This window comes from Camelus dromedarius, chromosome 6 (genome assembly GCF_036321535.1).
Source record: "Camelus dromedarius isolate mCamDro1 chromosome 6, mCamDro1.pat, whole genome shotgun sequence".
Taxonomy (NCBI): Eukaryota; Metazoa; Chordata; class Mammalia; order Artiodactyla; family Camelidae; genus Camelus; species Camelus dromedarius.
In genome coordinates, this window is record NC_087441.1 from 82,561,421 (window position 1) to 82,582,855 (window position 21,435).

Below are 21,435 nucleotides of genomic sequence, written 5' to 3' on the forward strand. Positions count from 1 at the left end.
TTTCTTTGCCTTTATACTGAGGACAAGTGTGCAAGGTACCGGGATCAGAAGTGTATTTTAGCCCCTCCCGTTGCTGCCAACATGGTCGCTGCGCTCTTGCTTTGCCTTGTGTACAATCTTGCACAAAATAAGACCTCAGTAACTCTCTCTTGAATGAATGATTATATGATTGTAGGATGATGCTTGAGAGTCCTTGTGATTTTTTCCTCCAGCCTTTCCCCAATTCTTAACTATGCCCTTTCTCTTCCTAAACTCCAGCCTGGGTTTCAGCCTGCCTGTGGCATTGATTTTCCCTATCTGTAGACTCTTCCTTTCACTGGTTCACGATAATGTTACATGTGGGCTGTGGAAACTTGTCAAGAAAGTACAAATCTATTGCATGCTAGTATTTTTACAGTGTGGTATTTTTTATCGATTGAAGTTAAATCAGGCTGACCCCCTGAGCCCTCCCGTGAGCTCTTTTCACTTTCCTACATCTGATACTGCTCTGGTTGCTACATGTGCCCTTCCCCAAGCCTTGGTTTTTGGGTTGAGTAAGTCATCATCAGTGGAGCCCTCTCTTTAAAAGATTAAGAGAACATTGGCTCCTTCTCCCTGGTTGGAGACTTGGATGAGATGAGATACCAGATAAAGAATGGAGCTCCACCTCATTCTGACCCCCGCTCTTTCCGTTCTGTTCTCCAGAGGAAAAGAGTACAATTCAACAGTATGAAGATTGATTGTGAGCTAATGAGATAGACAAGACAATCAATTATTTATTAAATATCCTTTCATGCCAGAAACAAATGTATTATACACACAAAAATCACACAATGCATGATAATATCGTGCTTACAGACGTGTGTCTGAGTTCGAGTCCTGCTCTGGAGTGACCAGTCCTGTGAGATGGAGAACTGGTAGGTTGGCTTAGGCTCTCCAGGACTGGTTTTCTGTCCTGCAGAGATGGGGCTCGCTAGGCTTCCCTCCCCCGTAGAGGTGCTGTGGGGTGTAACTGTCACGCGTGCACAACTGCTCGTTCCTCGTAAGTGCAGGATAGCATAAATTTTGCGGTGATGGCTTTATGACTGCCCCGTGTAGACTCTCAGTGCTCCAAAGGGATGCCTTGTGGTTTGGAGATGGGATTCTCATTTCTGTAAATACCTAAGGATTTTGGTATTGGGCCCTACTGATTTGAATCTATTCTTTAGAAAGTACATATTGTAGATATATTTTTCAAGCATGTGTGCTTTTTTCCTTTTATTATTTATAGTTCTACCCTCTCATCTCTTGGTGTGACTTTTCATGGAATCCAGGAAACAGTCCTAACCTACCTGCCTCTTCACTCTTCTCCTTGGTGGTTTTCTTCCCTGACTAGAAGAGGGTTTTGCACAGGAAATTTTCTTTGTTCCCCTTTTCTTGGAGTCTCTCTTTCGGTCTGCCCATCTCTCACCTGCCCATCTGTCCATTTATCTACCCACTCATTCTTCTGACTTGTTCCAAAAAGCATTTCAGGCAGCTTACAGAAGAACAGATACCAAATAAACAGGTTAGAAAATGGGGCTAAGTTCAAACTGTGAGGCTAGGAGGTGGGCCTGTGTTAGGGTTGCAGGCGTGAGACACACGCGTCTGCCCTGTGACTTATATGATCGACAGCAAGAGTGTGCCTGAGGCCCCCAGCAGACACAGGGAAATAGGGTTTGTGGGAGATGCTCACTGGCTGTGAAATAAATAAGTGGCTTAGGATAAGCCCAGCCTTTCCAGCTACTAAGGCTTAGGAGAATATTTTGAGTGTCTTCCAAAATCAGGGTATTGAATCTTTTATTTTTTCAGAGTTCTATGTATAGTTGGTTACATTCTATACCTGGAAATTTCTCCAAAACTGCTTCCCACGTGAGTCCCATGGCTCGGAAATGGGGTGGTTCTGCTCATTGACGGTTGTTGGTCAGAAACATAAAATGACAGCCTCAAAGGAGCCTGGGATTTGTCAGTTATGTTTCGTCAGTGCTGTAGATTTCAGAAAACACTTTCACCGTTTCTCTCCATCTGAGGCGGCAGCGTGTTCTCTTACCAGCATCAGGAGCTCAGGGCTACGGGATGGTGGGGGCTGACTGCACTGCCGTGAAGACAGCTAAGGTAGTTACTGCAGGCGTGGTGCTTTCACGTAGTGCATTTCATGTTCTTTAATAGGTTTTAACAGGTAGTTAATTAACTGTGTTAATTAACATTTAATAAATATGATGCTTTGTTGAAAAGACAGTTATAGTCAGAATATAAGTTGTGAACACTTTGAAAACGGTTTCATTACTGAAATTTCAGTAGGGAAGATTTAGTTTATCTTATTTATGCCTCTCTTTAAAAGTAACAGAGAAACAAGACAGAAAAAGTAGAGGATGATTTCTGTTCTTCCTCTCGGCTTGCAGGTGCCCTCACATCCAGTGGCATCCATCCAGACACCAACACTGACACTGGCCATGCTCAGAACTGCCTCAGCCCTGAAGACACAGGTGACAAATAGAAGGGTGCCGCGCCCTGTTACAGCAGGTGCTCTCACTTTGTGGGTCCTTATGTAACTGCGCGGTGTTAATCAGGATCGCCCGTTCTACATTGTGTGGCGCTGCTGCAGTGTCTCCTAGTTATTTGTTTCTGTAAGTACTCGTGTATTATTCTCCAATGTGTGGTACTACACATCTAAAAATGCTTTTTTCAGATGAAAAATAATGTATATTTAATGAAATAAGTCTGAAAAAAGGGACAAAAACGGCTATCCAGGTCCCACTAGTCAGAAATAATAATTAACACTTTAACATCTACTTTCTGTTCTTTTCATCAGTGTGTATCAGCTCTGTCATAAAAACCAGTGAGCACTGTGTGCCTGTTTACTGTGTGGAGACCTCCATTTTCCATTCGGCTTATTACATGTTTTTCTACAATATTCTATCTCCCCTGGCATGATTTTTAATGACCAGTATAGCATTATGTCTTGTGGAGGCATCGTCCATTTTACTTCGGGCTTAAATAAACTTTTAAATTCCAAGTGTACTTAACTGAAATACTGAAAAGAGAACTGTGGTGGTACCGAAAGAGCCCTACCTCCCTTCCCCTTATTTCCTGAGTGTAAAAGCTGTTGCCAATGTGGTGTATATATTTCATGACCTTTATGCCTATGACATATATATATACCCATACATACATACATATGAGAAATCTATGTATATGTGTGTATATATTCTTTTTTGAAAAATAAGGCCATACTGTATGTTTTCTGCAGCTCGCTTTATTCACTCAGGGGTATATCATAGACGTCCTCCCACTCCAGACTCACCCGGTCCGTTCAGATAGAGTGGAGTGGTCTCCTGATGTGCAGGTGTGGTCTCTTGTGCAAGGACACATTTGGTGGGAGAGTGATGTGGACAAGGCCCTGGGCCACGGGGAAACGCTGGCCCCCTCAGTGCCCACAGCTCACCGTGATTTACCGCATTATTGTCTTGATGGTGGACACTTAACTTTTCTCCATTTTCCACTGTCAGAAAGGATGTTTGACTGGCATCTTTCTTTAACAGACATTCCTGTGATCTTGTATGAGCATGCCTTTAGTTAAGTCTTCTGGAAATTTAGTCCCTGGATGTGACATTTACTTTCATCACAGGCTACTTTCAAGTGACTAGAAATTCCTTCTCCAGTGTGGAATGAGAAATGTAGAATTACTTACGTAACCAATTCTCTATCGCTGGATATGATTTCACTTCAGCTTTTCTTCCCACCAGTGTAAACAGTATATCTATTTGAACTGATTTTTTTTCTAAACGAAACGATTCCTAGAAGTGGGGTTGAATCAGTGTGTACACACGTTTTTCAGAGTTTACATATCCATTGACATGTCATCCTCCAAAAAGGTCGCTCACAGTTTTTTCTCCCACAGATGGACACTAGCTACAATATCTTTTAAAAATATTTACCAATAAGATGAGCAAAATGCTTTTTCATTGTTTTAGTTTGCATTTGATGACCAGTGAGGTATTGAGAATTTTTTACTGATTAACCATCTGACTTTTGAAAAGTGAATGATCCATTTTGTCCTTTGCACAAATTTAAGTGAGGAAGCTTCTTTTTGCTTTGTGACAGCTCTTTGTATGTTATGAACATTAATCCCTTGTCTTCATCAACATCTATCACAGAGTTTTTCCTTGTCATTTCTTTCATTTCATTTTGTTCAGTAGGTTTATTTTTGTTGTGGCTCAAAATATTCTTAAGATAGTAAATGTCTTCCTTTTGTGTTTTATCTTTGTTATTATTCTTAGAAATACTTTCTTATAATGGTATAAATCTCTTATGTAGGTTTATTTAATGTCTAAGATGGAGATGATAATAGTACTTGTTATAGTGAGGAGAAGTTGAATTAATGTGAGCAAAGAATTGTATTTGCTGTTATTAGTATTTTAATATTTACATCACTATCTGTAATTATTTTTGTGGTCATTATGACAGGAATAGAATTTGTTCTTTCCAGGTGATTCTCTGATTGTCCCAGGACAATTATTGAATTCATACTTTGCTCTTTGATTTGAAATCCCACATGTATAAAATACTTATGTACACTAGAGTCTCTTTTTGAGCTCATGCTTTATTTCTGTCAATCTTACTTCCTTACTCCAGCGCTATATCTTAAATATTGTAAAAATTAATTATTATCTGACAGTGCGATTTTTTTTTGTTCTTTTCTTCCATCCCAAACTTTCTTGGCTATTATTATGACTTTATTATTCCTGAAGAATTCTAAAATATATTGTTCAAGTTAAAAAAAAATCAGATAAGTGTATTCATGGGATTTTTATTAAGATTTGAATTATTTTTAGGAGAACTTCCATATTTACAAAACTGTTTTCCTCCATGCAATATGTTGATGTCTCTACATTCACACCTCTTATTTACCCCTCAGTACAGTCCTGTAGTTTTCTCCATGTACAACATGGGCATTAATTGTGAGTTTATACCAGATTATTGTTGATGTTTTTGTTAATTATGTAAGTGAGAATTTTTTGCTATTATATTTTTTAACTGTTTAAACTGACACCTAGGAAGGCAGATTCGGTTTGTAAATACTCACTTTGTAACAAATCATTTAAAATTGTAAGTATTAAGTAATTGTTCGAGGATCCTTTCTTTTGTGTTTTTAAAAATTTGTTTCCAATATTATCAAAATGGTCATAGCTAAGAAGTATAGGTGTGGAGACAGATGGAGAGAGGTAGTGTGGCTCATGTACAAACTCTGAGCACTTTCATGGCTGCCTTTAGGCTGGAGAAGCCCCAGAAGAGCCCACGTTAGTCCAGGGGTGGCTTTGTATGCACTTGAAAGCCAGCTTTCCTACCTGTATGGTGAAGCCTGGTGGGCGTGGCACGTAGATGATCAAGGTCTGATCAAGGTCATTGGCTGCACAGAGCACTGTGCCTGTGAGAACTGCAGTCCATCACCATGGAAATGCTTGGTGTCAGGAACACTGCAGGGGAGCTGGGGAGTCTGTGTGTTAAGGATTTTACAGTCCTGGGAGTGGGAAGATCAGACTCTGCATTCAGATCTGAGTTTGAATTCATCCTCTCTTGTTTACTGGTCCTCTGACTTTTGTCAAGTTATCTACCCTCTTTGAACTCCTATTTTCTTGTCTCTCAAAATAGGAGAATTACGGCCTGCTGCTAGAGTGTTTGATCAGGATAAATGATTTGTTTCTATAAGATGCCACGTACAGTCACAAGCTCAGTGAGAAATGGGCTGTCACCTCTTCATCTGCAACTCAGTGCTCGACAGGACATCGGGGCAAAGCCAGTCCGTAATTTGTTTGTGATGCAAGTAGGAACAAAATTAATGTCTTGCCTTTCCCTTGCAGTATTCTTACTCCTTTGCTTCATTTACTTCTTTCCTCCTTTCCTTTCCCCTCCTCCACCAAAAGATCCTGAGACTCTCTCGGAACACTAGATTCAAATTACTTTAAAGGGTGTCTCATCCTCATGAAATGACAGTAACTTAAAAAAAATCTGTACAGATCCCAGACGTCATTGTATTTGATTTACACACACACACGCACACCCACCCACACACACAATCAGCCTACCTCCCACTTGCTGAGGGAGAAGGACCAATTTTTCTGAGTTTTCATTCACTGAGCGTGAGAGCAAAGTCTCTTACGCAGATTTTCACCTTGCTTAGTGCATGGTGTTTTTAATTGGATTTCTGCTTTGTGGCCATAGAACTATTCTCCTTATAGAAGAGAGGATGTGGAGACATAGACATTCTGCTGAGATATTGGTGTCAACATATTTGAGTTGGAAAGGACTTAGGACAGCATAGAGTCGTAACTTTTTATGGGTGAGAATTCATGATAGTGTAACTTGGACAAGAACCTAGGTCTTCTGTCTTCGTGTCCACGTGGATGAAGAGGCAACAGGGCGGGAGATGGCAGGGATCCTTCTTGCTTGAGTTCCAGGGTCTTGCTAGTTTTCATTGCTCAGCTGCCTTTAGTTTAGGTCCGTGTGGCCTCTCATGGGAAGGTCACTCTGTCCTGATAGACTGAGTTTCTAATCAGCAAAAAGGTCTGGACCCACTCATATTTCCCAGAGTTTTTCTGCTGTCCTGCTGACAGTTTATATAAATGATACCTAAGAAACTACTGGATATAAAATCCTTATTGTTATCATTTGCCCTCAAGTTCCATAGGAATGGGGTGCTGTCTCAGGCTGTCTAAGGCTAGATCTGAACAAAGATAGGGTGATAGGCTGTGCTGCTGGACCCTCCCCAGTCATAAGGGATTTCCACCTTAGTTTTTAGAATCAGACAGACGAGTTCAAATCTTGCCTTTACCAGTTATTAGCTTTGTGAACTTGGGGAAGAAACTGTACTACTTTGTGCCCAAATTTCTTTATCTGTAAATCAGTTCAGTATTTACTTTAGGGTTTTTGTTTTAGAATTGAATGAGCTAATTCCCTCATTTATACAGAAAATACTGATCGCGTGGTTCTATGCTGGTGCCTTGGTAGAAGATTACTAAGGGACTCAGCAGTGAGAATGCAGGTGGGGGACCCCTGGATCATAGAGTTTATATTCCAGGATATGCTTGTAAAAGACTGGATGTGCAGTGGATTTTTAGTAAATGTCCATTCCTTTCCTTATCCACATTGATTGTGTATATATCTTTGTACAACATATGAACAATTTTTTATTGCAATTTAAATCTCTTTGTAGTAATTAAATTATGTAGCTATAACAAAATACTTGAAATAAAATGATTTGTCTTTTATTTTCTTTTCAATATGCAAAACAAAATAAAATAGAAAAGAAAAAAAGGTTTTGAAGGAGTAGAAATAATTTTATTTCTGTGGAATCAATTCCCTATGTTAGGTTTTTTAGTTGTGTTGTTAAACAGCATATAAAATTGATAGGTTGTGACTTCAGTGTTGATAGCTAGGTGAGTGTAGTTTCTTTTTGTGGTAGTCTTTGATGAATTATTTGCACTAGATCATAAATGATGTGCATGTTACATATTGGAAACGAGGAAAGAGTGGAGACATACTACCTCCAATGCAGTCATCTTGTTACCAAGTCGAAACTCGTACTGCTTGCTGCATGACAGGCCAATAAATTGGGAGATTGAGGTGTTGGAGCAAGGAATAGTGACTTTATTTGAAAAGCTGGCAGACCCAGAAGATGGCAGAATGACATGCTGGAGAACCGTCTCCCCCAAGTCAGAAATCAGTCCGCTTTTATACTAAAAAGGGGCGGGGATGTGGTTGGTTGTTGCAAATTTCTTGCGGTATGAATTGTTTCTCCTTGGAATTCTTTGTTCTTGCAGCTGTCCACGTGGGTCAAATCATGGTGCCCCTCTAAAACCTCCAAAAAAAATCAAAGTTGATTCTCTATTTTGCAACTTGCCATCTCTATATAAGTGCAGAAGAGTTAACATCGTGAAAGATCAGAGCCCGGAGAATAGGCTCTCCTGGATATTTCAGGCTAAAGGCAACTTTCTTTTACAAAAGGTACAGAGCTACCAAGTCTGAGCCTAGAAAACAGCAAATGTTTAAAGCCAAAGGAACAGATCTAACATGCAGTCAAATTTATTCTTTTCTATTACAATTTCTTTTTCCACCTCATAAATAATTTTAGTAAGAAACATGAGCAATTTTTTTACTTTTGCTTCTTAGTAACGGATAAGTGGGCCGAATACATTTATGAGAGCAGGGATGCTGTGCGGGCATTGGGGTCACAGCAAACTCTTGTTGGGGGTGGTCGACTCTGCAACATGTCTGATGCCCCGTGGGTGTTGGTGAGGGACCCCATAAACAGGGGCTCTCTTCAGGAACCAGCATATGGGCATTGACCTCTGGAGACCTCTTTTTCAGCTGCCGGAAATTTTTTCAGATACTGTGACTGAAAAACAACTTCAGCTGGTGATAATTAGGGAATAAAGGAAGAGGAAAAGGGCTTGGATTAGATTACAAGAGAAGGACAGAATATCAGGGAACCTGGGGGCTTGGCAGTGGGTCCTTGGGAGAGAGGGGAGCAGAGGTGGGGAGGGGCACGGCTCTGGAACCAGCTCCTGCAACTGTCCCAGGGCCCAAGTCACACAGCTTTTAATTGGCCCAGGACGCTCTCCTGTCTGGATGTCACCCTGGGCAGAACCTTGAGAATCGAAGGTAAGGGGTGGGCAGCACTCACCTAGGGGATCACTGAGGACTTAGTTCAAGTCCACAGTGTCTTTTCTGGTCATGTGTCTTCACTTGCCCTTTATCTTAGGATCTGAGAAGCAGGAGCAAAGAACGCAGGGAGAGATCCAGTAAGACATCTGACTGTGTTAAGAGACGACAGTCATAGCCACACAGGGAGCGAGGACACTTGCAGCAAAGTAAAACGACTTCAGAACTATTGCATCAGAGCTGCCGGTGTGAGAGAGCCTAAGCCTGTCTCAGAGTGCAGGGGACAAGCAGAAAGGAATGGTAAATTTCCACTGACAGTTGAAATTTTGTTAAATAGCCTGCTACTGTTGCTTGTATCACTTGAATGAATGCAGGCATATTTCTATGGGCATTTATATGTTCACTCAAACCCACCAGCCACTCTTGCCCCCATCGGGGATGGGCTTTCTCAAGCCCAGTGCACCTGCTGCTTGGGTGGGCCATGCTGCGGGTCCTCGGCTGGGGCCGGGCTGCTGCAGGGCACTGAGTCCCCGAGGCACGGCCTGCGAGACACGACAGGAACACCTCTGCTCTTGACTGAGGGCCTCTGTTTCCCTCTGCAGTGTAAGAATGCTGGTGACTGAGTTAGAAGCATGCTTCAAAGCTGTCCGTGTCCTTGCCATCCAGAAGCAGAGCCTGGGAGCTTCCGAATTTCTCCAGAATGGGGTTTACATTCATCTTCGACAGGTGAGTTTATGTCCTTTTACAAGTGGAGGAATTACTGCAGTTTTCCTGGAACTTACTCACCACTAGTCCATCTGATTTTTCTGTGCTAGGATTCAATATGGCATGCTAAAAATTCTGGAGTCACATCTTGAAACACTGATGAAGAGGATTATTTTATTTCTTTATATGATAGTATTTTACTTTCAAAATTCAGAGTTTTCAGTTCTTTCAAAAAATTTTTGGGGGGTTGGAGAAACAACTTTGCTCTTACCATCTTTGTGACCTGTTGCTATATGCCTGTCACCTGTCTTCTGTCACTTGTGAGGCGGTTCCATTTGTGACCCTGTCCGGGTTTTTCATGGTATAAAACATAAAGTCTGTAAAAGTACAGTCCCTTATACTCCGAAGACATTCCACAAATACTACTTAAATCTGGGTGTGGTTTTAAGAAGACAGAATCATTAGAACATGTACTTGCAGGTTGCTAGTGCAAAATCCCCAAACCAATAGTCTAGCTCAACATCTAAAATCTTTCTAATCTACCTTGGATTTGTATGGATAGTTGAAGCAGTTTGCTAAGAACTCAAGACCAGGGTTAGAATACAGGCTGGTGTAGCTCAGCAGGTCCTCCCAAGCTGATGCTCTGCCAGAGGGCAGGTCCTAGGGGAGAGGGCGTGTCCTCCCCTCCCTGAGCTGACAATTTGATGGGCAAGAACTTCATCAGGTGAAGAACTTGACTTTCTTCTAAGAACAGTGGGTTTGAAATCAGTCCTAAAAGCGTGGGAGTGACACAATCCCATTTGTCTCAAGTAGGGGAGAGTGGCTTTGGGGCCACTTGGGAGACTTGTGAGTCCAGGTGGGCAGTGTTGGTGGCTTCCACTTGACCGGTGGGATGGTCAGTGGGTAAAAGCGAACAGATTGAAGGCATGTTTAGATGGTAAAAAGGAAAGGATGAATGCTGTCTGTGAAGGTAGGATGGAGGAAGGAACAGGTTTCTGGGTGGATTAATGAGGTAAGTGATGGTCCTGCTGTGCTCTGAGGAGGGAAAGCTGTAGAGGGAGTTCTGGGGGATAACTGATGAGTACAGCTGTGGGTAAAGTGAAAGGCTGTTCGATGTGTGGTTTGGGAGCTCAGGTGAGAGCCAGTAGTGAGTAGGGGGAGGGGAGAGAGACTTTCAAATCAGTTTGTCTTGTGAACATACAAATAAGGATGAGTAATGACACACTTAAAACCTCTATATTCTGTATTTAAAGCCCAGTAACATTTTGCTATATTGACTGCAGAGGTTCTTAATTTTTTTTTAAGAGAAATAAAATAAATAGAAACAAAATAGTGGAGATAATGAACATCTTAGAGTTGATGTGTGTCCTTGTATGTATTTTGATACCTCATCTGTTTATAACCATAATCTACAAATAGATCGCTTGCTTAGCATAAGAGTTAAACAGAGGGACGTGACACACAGTGTTGGGGCTTGAAGCTGATCTTCTCGGGCAAATTAAGTCACCTCTCTGTGCCTTAGTTGCATCATCTGTGACTTCCCCCGGGCCCCTCATCACAGCTGATTTCCTAGACTAGATGTTGGGAGGGAGGCTGCTGAAGGGAATAAGAAGTGGCAACTTCTAGGGATATTGAAGAGAGAGACAAAAACAGATTAAAGCCGATAAACTGAGTAAAAATACCCTCAAAGAGAAAGAATCCCGCAGTGTTTTGAGCCCCTTAGCGTAAGGGAAACAAAATCAGGTAGACCCAAAACTCTTGAGCATGTGAGTATTGTGGGTGGGTGGGTGTCATCAGAAAAGGGTTGAGAAAAGGCCTTTTCATTTCCCTAGACGTTTCCAGTAAGGATGGGGAGCAGAAGAGAAAACCCCCTGCTTCACAGTGGAAGCTGCTGTTTTGTGCAAAACTGACCAAAGTTTGAAGACCAGTCATCAGCGGTGCTGGCAAATGAAGAGACTTCGGGATTGGGTGGGGCACTTGCTGCGACTTCCAGGTGACCTGCTGGCTGGGGGCTGTGAGGCGGGCAGTAGGTTTGCAGGGTGACCCGGGCATAATCCCTGGCTCTGAGGCTGCTGGTCTGACTAGCAAACCTAGGCACCCGCAGTCCTAATGGGGCAGCTCGGGATGTGGCCTGGGACACCTGCTGAGCTGAGGGTGAGAAGAGGGCTTCCCTGAGGGGGTGTCATGCGGAGAGTGGGAACGTGTTCCTGCAGGGGAGGAAGAGCCTCTGAGCAGGGTGCTGGATGCACAGGCAAGACCAGCCTGAGCACGGAGGCTTCTGGGAGCCAGAAGTCATACAATGGCCCGAACCGCCTTGTTCCTGCGAGACTGCAGGGAAAAGATGCTGAAAAAGTAGGCAAGGGTCAGACCCTGTGGTGTTTTATGAGTGCCAGTAAAGGACTGGTCAGGCAGGCACGAGAGAACCCTGTGGGCGTCCCAGCTGGGGCGTCACGCCGGAGGGAGGAGCAGAGTTATAGACTTTGACACTTATTAGCTGTGTGACTTTGAGCAAGATCACCCCACCTCTCTATATATATATCTTCGTCTGTAAAGTGACAGAGTGACAAGCTCGTGTAATCAGAAGGCTTAGTTTAGCTCTGATCCTCTGTGTCCAGTCCTGTCAGTGCTGCCCTGTGAGGTTCTGCAGCTGCTGCTCTTACCCTGAGAAGGGAGGGCGTAGAGAGACATTGTAGTGCCCGAGGGCAGGAAGGGGTTGCTTTAAAAGCAGACATGTTGCCGCCTGCAGCTGCAGGCCTGCAGGCAGTTTGGTTGAAGGTCCTGCAGGGGACTTTGGAGGCCTTAGGTCGTGAAGAGTACTTTGGACGCCTTAGCTTCGTCTTAAGTCTTGTTTTCCCTTGCGGACCGGATTTGCCTTTGCAGATTGATGCTGAAGATTTGGGCTTCTAGCAAATCTGTTTTCAGAGATGGGTATATACGTAAAATATCGTATAAAATAAAATGATTTATTTAACGTGTGGGACTTCGCAGCTGTTGGGAACAGCTCTGTTTTCCTGGTTGTCACGGAGGACACCAAGGGTCAGCAGAGCGTGCGGGAAGTCAGGTAGCCTGCAGTGCTGCTGCGGGGTTTTCTCCCGAGTAGAGCACTCTGCTGAGTTGACTCCTCTGAGTTTCGTTGCCAGATGAGCAGACAGCAAATTAATGAGTTCTGGTGGGATTGTATAATGACAGGAAGAAAGAGGAAACCGTAGTTTTTCCAGACTAAAACAAGCTTTTGTTTCCTGATCCAGTGTGTTCCATTACAGAATTGATGAGTTGTGTCTATTCTGGGACTTCATTGAAATAAACGTTCAGCCTAAATGATAAGAGTTATGTTTTATTTGGCTGGAGGACTCGAGCCGTTATGGCAACCTCTCAGATCACTCTGAGGGACTGCTCCCAAGAGGTAGGGGAGGAGCTAGGATATATAGAAGTTTTACAAGAAAGACCAGGTAGTTGGAACAATAAAATATTGCTTGTTATCTAAAGAAAACCAGATATCTCAAGATCAAGTATTTAGTGCTTTTCTATGTATGGGAGGAAGCAAACATTTGTGTCATTGAATTCATCCCTTTGGCAAGTACCTAGCTATCTAGGGCCAGTATCCTGTCCTTTCTTACTCTGAGTCCTCTCAGAGGGCACCACTGTGAGTGGCTGAGAGGCTGGGCTGCAGGCATGCACTCGTTGGGGGTGGCAGCAGCCGCTGATGACTTGGTTTCAGCATTCTTTGTTTACTGACATGGTTGCAGTATTTTCATTCACAGTGCTCCCCCTTGGTCCTAAATTCTGCCAATGTTTTGAGAGACATTTCATGACCAATTTTGTCCCATGGTGCTAGGATGGCTCAATCCTAGTTCAGGTGAAGAATCTTCTGAGTTGCCATTCAAGGTGCTAGTTTTTTATCAGGCCCTGTTGATACTAAAAATTCTCTGGATCACCTGTCTTACTTGTTTGTTATGATCCAGGAAGTGTTTTTCCTTCATTGCTCATTCCCATACCTAGAATCACACTATTACAATTACTTTATTCAGGGTTATAAATTTTATCTATTTCTTCAAGATGTTTAGTCATCATCAATTTTGTAGGCCTAGTTACACTTTGGGAAATGTAACAGACAATTTTATAAAATAGATAGGATATAAGTAATACAGCTAGTAACGTTAATAAAGTCACGATTAAGAATTTAATAGTCGGGAAGTTGTATTTTGGGGTTAAAATTTTGCTTGTGTTTCTGATTGAGTTTGAGTGATCTTATGAGAAAGTTCATATTTATGGTCAGTCTCAGAGCAGGTATTAATTGGTCAGGTGAGGTCTCCCACCTTGTAAGATCAACAGAGGCCTAAACAGAACTATAATTTCTTTTTAGAATAACGTTTCTGAGGGCTATCTAGTTAGAGCCTTGGAGTAGGGAAACTCACAAAGGTAACACAGAAGAACTAGACATAGGTAATTTACCATAAACTTAACAATTGGAGTAGTTCATAATCAAAGGTAGGAGAAATTATCACAGTAATTTTTATGCAGGCCTGGTACGGTGTCTTGGGTCAGCTGTCTACCTCAGATATCGTCTTCTCATCCTGGCCTGGTAGCTTTTTCTCCATTTGGGCATTGTTTTAAGGTGAGCAGTGCTCTATAGGCCAGTGCATTGCAGGGGCTATTTCTGATAGGAAATGAATCCGAAAGTCCGTTTCCTTCAACTTTGGTTTGTATGGTCTATTTAAGAGTACCTGATAAAGGGTCCTTCCATTCAGGTTGGAGACAGTTCTTTAAGTCATGCCTGTTCCAGTTTGTATAATCCCCTGGCTGCAGGTCATGGGGCATTGGAACTTTACCCAAGGATAGATTAGTGAGCTTTAGAAACAAAGCTAGAATATCCTATTAATAATTCAGTTAAACTGTACAGCAATGTGACATAACACCAAGGAATGATTGGGAAGTGTGTTAGTAAATACGGAAGTCAATTAACAAAGCTAGAATTTAATATCCACTAAAATATAATCTTTTTTCTCTCTAAAGTTACCCTCATTTTTCTCAAATAAAGCCATGTCAAGATTAATTGCTTTACAAGTTGTCTGATTATTTGATCATATAGGCTTTTTTAAATTGGCTGTGTTGGAACTTTTAATTAGGAGTCTCAGTGTAGAATGTTAATAAGGTTTGCTAAGGCCAGGAAAGCCCCGTCAAGGGCTTGTCATGGATTTCTGCCTTACAGATATAGGTAAATTCTTTTCTCTTTAAAATCCTTAAAATACCTTGAGATTCTTATATCTGTTAGGAGATGATCTTCCTCATTTGTCTGATAGAGCCACTGGGGACCTAAGAGTTTTTAGTCTATTGAGGGATCAGATAGATAGAAAATATAACTGTTCCAAGTCTGATTACATAGGTATAATTTATCAAATTGCTTTGAATCATAGCTAGCTTAAAGAGAAGAGATTCTTTATGTCTGGGAAACAGGTTAAAAGCCAGTAGTATTTTAAACAAAATCAAAAATTATAACCATATTCACCAGTTTACTCAGTCCCATGTAACTAATTCTTTTAATCACAGTTTTCATTGGAAATTTAAAATTTCTTACCCAGTTTAGTTCACTGCTATAGTTTGAAATTTATTAGAAATCAGTAAATCTCCTTGAAGAGCAAGCATTTTGCAAAACCATCAGAAGACAACCATTAACTGTCTATAAATGACAAAAGATTTAAAATCATGGTTAAACACCGTTACACTATAATCGATAAAGAAACCTGGTCACTATACCCAGAATTATCACTGGTAACATTTCAGATATACCAGAATTTTAGGGAGTCCATATAATTTCTACAATATCTATATTAATAATATTTTCTCATACAATATAACCTTAGAAGATTTATTATTCATTTGACAATACCGTGTTATTTAACATGCCAAATGAAATTTACTAGATTAAAATCTCTCTTTGGGATGTTTCAGGGGCCCTCTGTAGCATCCCAAACTTAACTGGAGATTAAAAGAACTTTAATTAGAAATTGATATTTGGGAAGCTTGTTAAAGATTTCAGAACACTTGGTCAGATAAACATATAGATCACTGTAACGTAGTACTAATTCATTAACAAGAAAATGCGTCAAAGGTAATGGCAGAACAGATCAGTTTAGTGGTATAAGAAGTTTTACAATCTGTTACTGAAGGTGGATTAACATTTTAAGAAAATTTTTTCCTCTTAACAGCGAGAAAACCAAATCTAGTCTTGTACCTGCTTACTTCTAAGATTCATTTACTTTGCCCAAGTTGATTCTAAACTTAGCCAATTCCGACCACGTATGAAACTCTTTCCTCAGGGTTCCCCTTCCACAAGCCTTCCATAGCTTTCTATACTCATATTAGTGTGTCCCTTATTTTCTCTTCCATTCAGAAGTAACCAGCTTCAGGAGAAATTCACTATTTTTCATTAACAAAATATAATTCCATTCTTATAATTTCCTTTACACATTTAACTTACTTTCCTAGGATACTGAGATCATTCCCTTAATAATAGAGACTATTTCAGTGTGGCATCATCCATTTATTAGTATTTCTAAACACCTTTATTTTCTCTGTAAGAGGAAGTTATATGTTAAGTAATTCATATATCAATCTTATTTTATCTGAAAATGGCATAGCTATTTAATAAAATCCTATCATTTGACTTAATTTAGCACAACTCTAGAATTTAAAGATACCAAACATTTAGAGATTATCTTAAGCATACATTTTAAAAATATATTTTAAAAATTTACCCAAAGCTCTCATCTCATTTGCATTTAATTTACTTAAAATTTTACCACACCACATTACTGTTTTTTTTCTTGACAATTCTGCAACAGATATAACAGGATCTTATTTGACTTTCATTAAACCTAGGTACAGTAAAAGCATTATACTTAATATTGATGACTTTAAAGATGTCTATATTAATTAGAACATTCTTAAATTAAACAATATCAAATATTATCTTAATATTGAATATTTTCCAGTTCACGTGACGCTGAAAGTCAATTTGTTCAGTTTTTATTTTAAAAATACTTAATTTTCAAGCTCTTATGTTTTACGTCAATTAAGCAGATCTCTTTGACTTTGATTTTTTTTTAGCTGTAGAAATATCTCACATCAATAATGTGTACACAGTCTTATAAACAGACAAAAGCTAGAGATCTCATAGCTTCACTTTAAAACTTACTTATAAGATAGGTATAATAATAGTTGGAGTAAAGTGAATTTGCTTGCTCAAATCACTAAGGCTTGCTATTTATGAAACAGACATTTAAGATTTCTTGACAAAGTCTGAAGGACACGTCAGAGTTCTGAGTTCTAAAATGCCAAAAATTTCTTGGCCTTAAGTTTTATTTCGTTGAGCTAATTAGGCTCAGTCCTAGGTCACTGTTTTCTGTATTTCCATTTCTGATCTGCAAGACAAAGACACAATCTTCCAATTCCCCAGAGAACTGCTCTGTCACCCAGACCCAATATTCTCTCCTTAATTGGCATTTTTTTTTATCAGTGAGAAGAGCTGTAAACAAAGAATTCCATCTTTTAAAACCTTAAGGTTTAATTTATCATGTTTTCCAAAGCTTGCATAAGGCATTTAGTAAGGTCTCTTTTCCTTGAGTTATAAGTTAAACCCAGGGTAAACCTCTTATTATATTTTTTTATTAGCCACTGAATATTAGGTTTTAGTTTTACGTTATACTGGACGGCTCATGTAACTCTGTTGGTTTCTTTTACTTTGTTCAATTAATATTTTCTGAGGGACAGATTTGTGCCCAGACTTATAAAACCAAGAAGGGGAAGCGTTTTTCCATTGAAACATATCTATCCCACAACATAATTAAGCAAAACTTTTATATAAAGACCATTTAAATATACCAATTTTACAAACTTTTATCTCAATTTTATTAAATCTTATACCTTTAATTTTTATATTTATGTTTAAATCAATAATTCTTATTTATAGAAGGAGTGCCAGAAGCCATTTTTTTTGTGTGTGTGTATTGTATCTAATTTTATAGAAAAGTCTCTAGGATGCCCAAGTTTCAGCCAAAGAGCTTAGACCCTTCTCAATTTTTAATTTGATTAATTGGTCTGTTGTCCCAATCATTGATCAAGTATTTCAGTCTATATATACATATATTTTAAACTGAGGCAAATAAAACGGACTTGTTTGAACTTTAATGTTGGGGGGCAGTAGATGATCTCTTTGGCCCTTTATTTTTACTTTATGTAGTGTAGTATCAAAACCTTGTACCTAAATCCAAAAATGTCCATTTTATTTATCTCATTCAAAATAACCATATAAAAATATTTATCCACTTGGGTTAAGCCCCTTATCTTTTTTTTTTCGACATTTTAACAATCCTTTTTCCAGTTATTCAACCTAATTAACATTAATTATTCTAAGTTTTTATTAGCATCCCTAGAACCATTTATCGGAAAGGAAAAACACAAATGTAGCTTTTCAAACCAGTTTTATTTTTTTCACTAAGTTCTTAGCTTAAACATTAGATATATTTTTCTACCTTTAAAATTGATTTTAATAGATACCAATAAAACAGCTGTTTATAATGAGATCTCTTTCAACTCTCACCAATTTAAAAGTTTTTCCAAATTAAAGGATCCATCATATGGCCATCATTTTATATATATATATATAATAATATATATATTATTATTATATAATATATATATAATATATATATAGTGATTTTAAACCAATAAGATGAAGAGGCTCTTCCACATGAGAGTGGGGGTGTTGCCTAAATAAAATTCAAAGGTTTACTCTTCAAAAGCTAAAGGCCTTTGTGGTCCAGGCTGATGAAACAAAGTTTAAGATGGCAAAATATCTGACAATTGGTACAAAGAATTGCTCAGAATCCCAATTTATTTGCGTGGCCACCATATGTACACAATACTTGAACCTTTTGTATGGCAGAGTCCAAGGTTTCCTTTAAAAAAAAAGTAAACTTATATATACATACATACACACACTTAAAACTCCCAGAGAAAGATAAAACGTTTACATTTCAAGGACACAGGAAGAGAAATCCAAGTTCCCCCTAACGGGAATTTTGTTTGTATAAGTTCAGAATTCCAAAAAATGTTTTTATCAGGCCTGGTTAGTTACTTTCATAGTGAGGTTTTTTTTTTTTCTAATTCCCAATTAATGCTGTAAGTTTTGTAGTTACATAAACCTGGCTGGGGTAATAGTTGGAGGCTGGCAATCTGTCATTTTTTCTTTTCTTTTCTGTTTTTTATTTTTTTTTGAAAGTTCTATTCCACATTGTAAGGTCGGGTTCTCACAATAAATTTGCTAGTAAGATTTCCCTCAGGGACAACTCTATGGCATGAAGTCTTTGCCTCTACCACTCCTGCAAGATTCTCTGTCACCAGAGAAAGCTGTTACCAGCCAGGAGGAGGGTCCCATTTTTGGAGTTGAAAGATTACTCATGAGAGTTTTACTTTTACCCTGAAAAATTCAAAGGAGGTAACCAAATTGAGGAAAACATTAGACCAACCTCTTACCTAACCACTCAGCCCTGAACCCAGTGTCTTTCAACTTGGACACACTCGGGACGTCTCCACTGGGTGAGTATTTTCCAGGTATGTTTCCACCAGCCCCACATCGGACGTCTCCGCAAGGTGGGTATTTCCCGTTATCTTTCAACCAGGCCCCACCCAGTATGTCTCCACTGGGTGGGTAATTCACCACAGTATCTTTCAACTGGAGGGCCAGTTACCTGGAAACACCGCCAAATAAAACTCAGGATCATCAAACAATATGTGATTTCCGAGAATCAAGAGAGACTCACCCAAATTCATCTGGACCCCCCGAGGAGGCAGATGGGCACAAAGGGCCACTTATGGTACCAAGGCTCCAGATACTCGGAGAGTTCAGGTGGAGAAAGTCTGCTCTGGGTCCCTTCATGGTGTCCAAAACTGTTGACTGAAATACATGTGCAGCCTAAAGGTTGAGTTATGTTTTACTTGGCGGGACGACTCGAGCCGTGATGACAGCCTCTCAGATCTCTCTGAGGGACTGCTCCCAAGAGGTTGAGGAGGAGCTAGGATATATAGGAGCTTTACAACAAAGACCAGGTTGTTGGAACAGTAAAAGATTGCTTGTTATCTAAAGAAAGCCAGGTATCTCAAGTTCAAGAATTTAGTGCTTTTCTATGTATGGGAGGAAGCAAATATTTTGGACTCCCTGAATTCTTTCTTTAAACAAGCACCTAGCTACCTAGGGCCAGTATCCTGTCCTTTCTTATTCTATGTCTGCTCAGAGGGCACCATTGTGGGTTGCTGCAGCTGCTGGGCTGCAGGCCTGTCCTCGCTGGGAGTTGGCGGCAGCCGCTAATGACTTGGTTTCAGCACTCTTTGTTTACTGACATGGTTGCAGTATTTTCATTCACATTGTAGTATTTTCATTCACGGACTGATTATGGATAATCTGCAAACTTGGAAAGCAACCGAAATGGAATTACTGCAGGTACATTCTTCTTTAATAAGCCGTGTGCAAACATAAACATGGAGGAAGCATACATTTGGATTTGGTGGTGTAGGGAAGGGTTTCTGCACAATACAGGAGAAGGCAATGCAGAATTCCTTAAGTCCACCTTTCTTTTCTGTAGTGGTTTCTGAGAACAGTTTATGGTAATTAACCAACATTGACAAATGGTGGCACACATTGCATTTAGGAGCTGGCCGGCTGCAAACTTGTGTATTGGACAGGTGGAATTCATAGGCAAATGGTCAGGTGGATGGGAGAGAGACGGAGCCCAGGCCTGGGCCCAGATTCCGGTTTAAATCGGCATTTCCTCACCATACGGCCTTGGACTAGAATGCAACCTCTCTTAACCTGTTGGTGAATCTGTGAAATGGGCATGATAATATTCGTTTCTTCCTGGGATTGTTGTAAGTTCTAAAGAGTATTGTAGCACACATGAAGCACTTAACACACTGGCACTTAGCAGTGTTCACTGTGTGCGGCCGCCCCGCTTGGCATGTGTCAGAGCCGTAAAGGCAGCATGTGTCTGTTGAGGATGCACTGGTAGCCCCTTGAAAAGGTTGTGAATATGGTGATTCCCTTTAATCTTGGTAACTCTGTGTGCCATGGGAAGTTATTTTCATGGACAGATGAGGAATCTCAGGGTAAAGAAGACTGTGTAATTTGCCCAAAGTCAGACCATAATTTTGGGTGCAGGGGCCTCTGTTCAGCATGGGCCCCAGGGCCTTCTGCCCTCTCCATTCAGCACCAGAACCAGATGTGGGGTCGGCTGTTTCCCAGCCCAGAATATCGGGCAGGCCGCAAGACACACCTGGCTCTGCACTGCTTGAGCAAAAACTCCGGAGGAGAGGAAGTTACAAAAGGGATAATCATAAAAACAGATGACAGCAAACTGTGACCAGCACTGAGAAGGAAAGGAACACGCCTCGCAATGCAGAGCTGCGAGCTTTCCCGTCGGGGCTGCTCTGGGGGCGTTCATCTCAGCTAAACAAACTCTGCTGCTGCACCAAGGCAGGAAGGCAGGGAGCATGTGGCCAGGTAGACAGGGCCTTGTTAATCATACTCATTCCCCATTAAGCTGCAGCTGTCACGGGCACTTACCTAGTAAACAGATGTCTTCCATAATCATCACACACTTTTCTTGGTAGTTTTATTGCCCCACCTTTGAGATGAGGTCATTGAAGCTGAGCAGTTTGCTGCATGCCCGTGATCACCATGGAAATACCCCCACTGGTCTTTCAACCTAGACTGGTGTGGCTGTCATGTCCCAGCCCTGTGAATGGCATCGTGTTGCTTCTCCCAAGTGTCCCAAATGACTGACATTGATATTCTTAATTCGTAGGAAATGGTATGTGACAATAGGAGAAAAAGGTAGTAAGAATTTGTTTGGAAAACTAGAACAAAATCCAATTCTTCCCCAGCTGGGGGAGCGTACCCTGTGTCACTCACCCCACTCACTGCGTGTCACCTCCTCCCTGCCGTCTCCGCATTCAGAAGCCACTCTGAGCCTTTGAAGAACATTTTGCCTCATGACACTGTTGACTAGGACCTGCGAC

The 21,435-nt window shown here is 40.6% G+C and overlaps 1 protein-coding gene across 35 annotated transcripts in view; it reads left to right on the forward strand.

The window, feature by feature from the left end:
- The window catches only part of LOC135321522 (uncharacterized), a 196,292-nt gene that overhangs the window by 161,211 nt on the left and 13,646 nt on the right, over window positions 1-21,435 (forward strand). For 30 of the 35 annotated variants that reach the window (XR_010381358.1, XM_064487056.1, XM_064487072.1 and 27 more), the window contains 5 exons: window positions 2,400-2,624; window positions 5,650-5,821; window positions 7,818-8,958; window positions 9,261-9,384; window positions 11,196-11,356. The gene's annotated coding sequence lies outside the window, so the exon portion shown is untranslated. The remainder of the gene's footprint in view (window positions 1-2,399; window positions 2,625-5,649; window positions 5,822-7,817; window positions 8,959-9,260; window positions 9,385-11,195; window positions 11,357-21,435) is intronic. The other 5 variants (XM_064487063.1, XM_064487055.1, XM_064487080.1 and 2 more) reach the window with 5 other exon arrangements.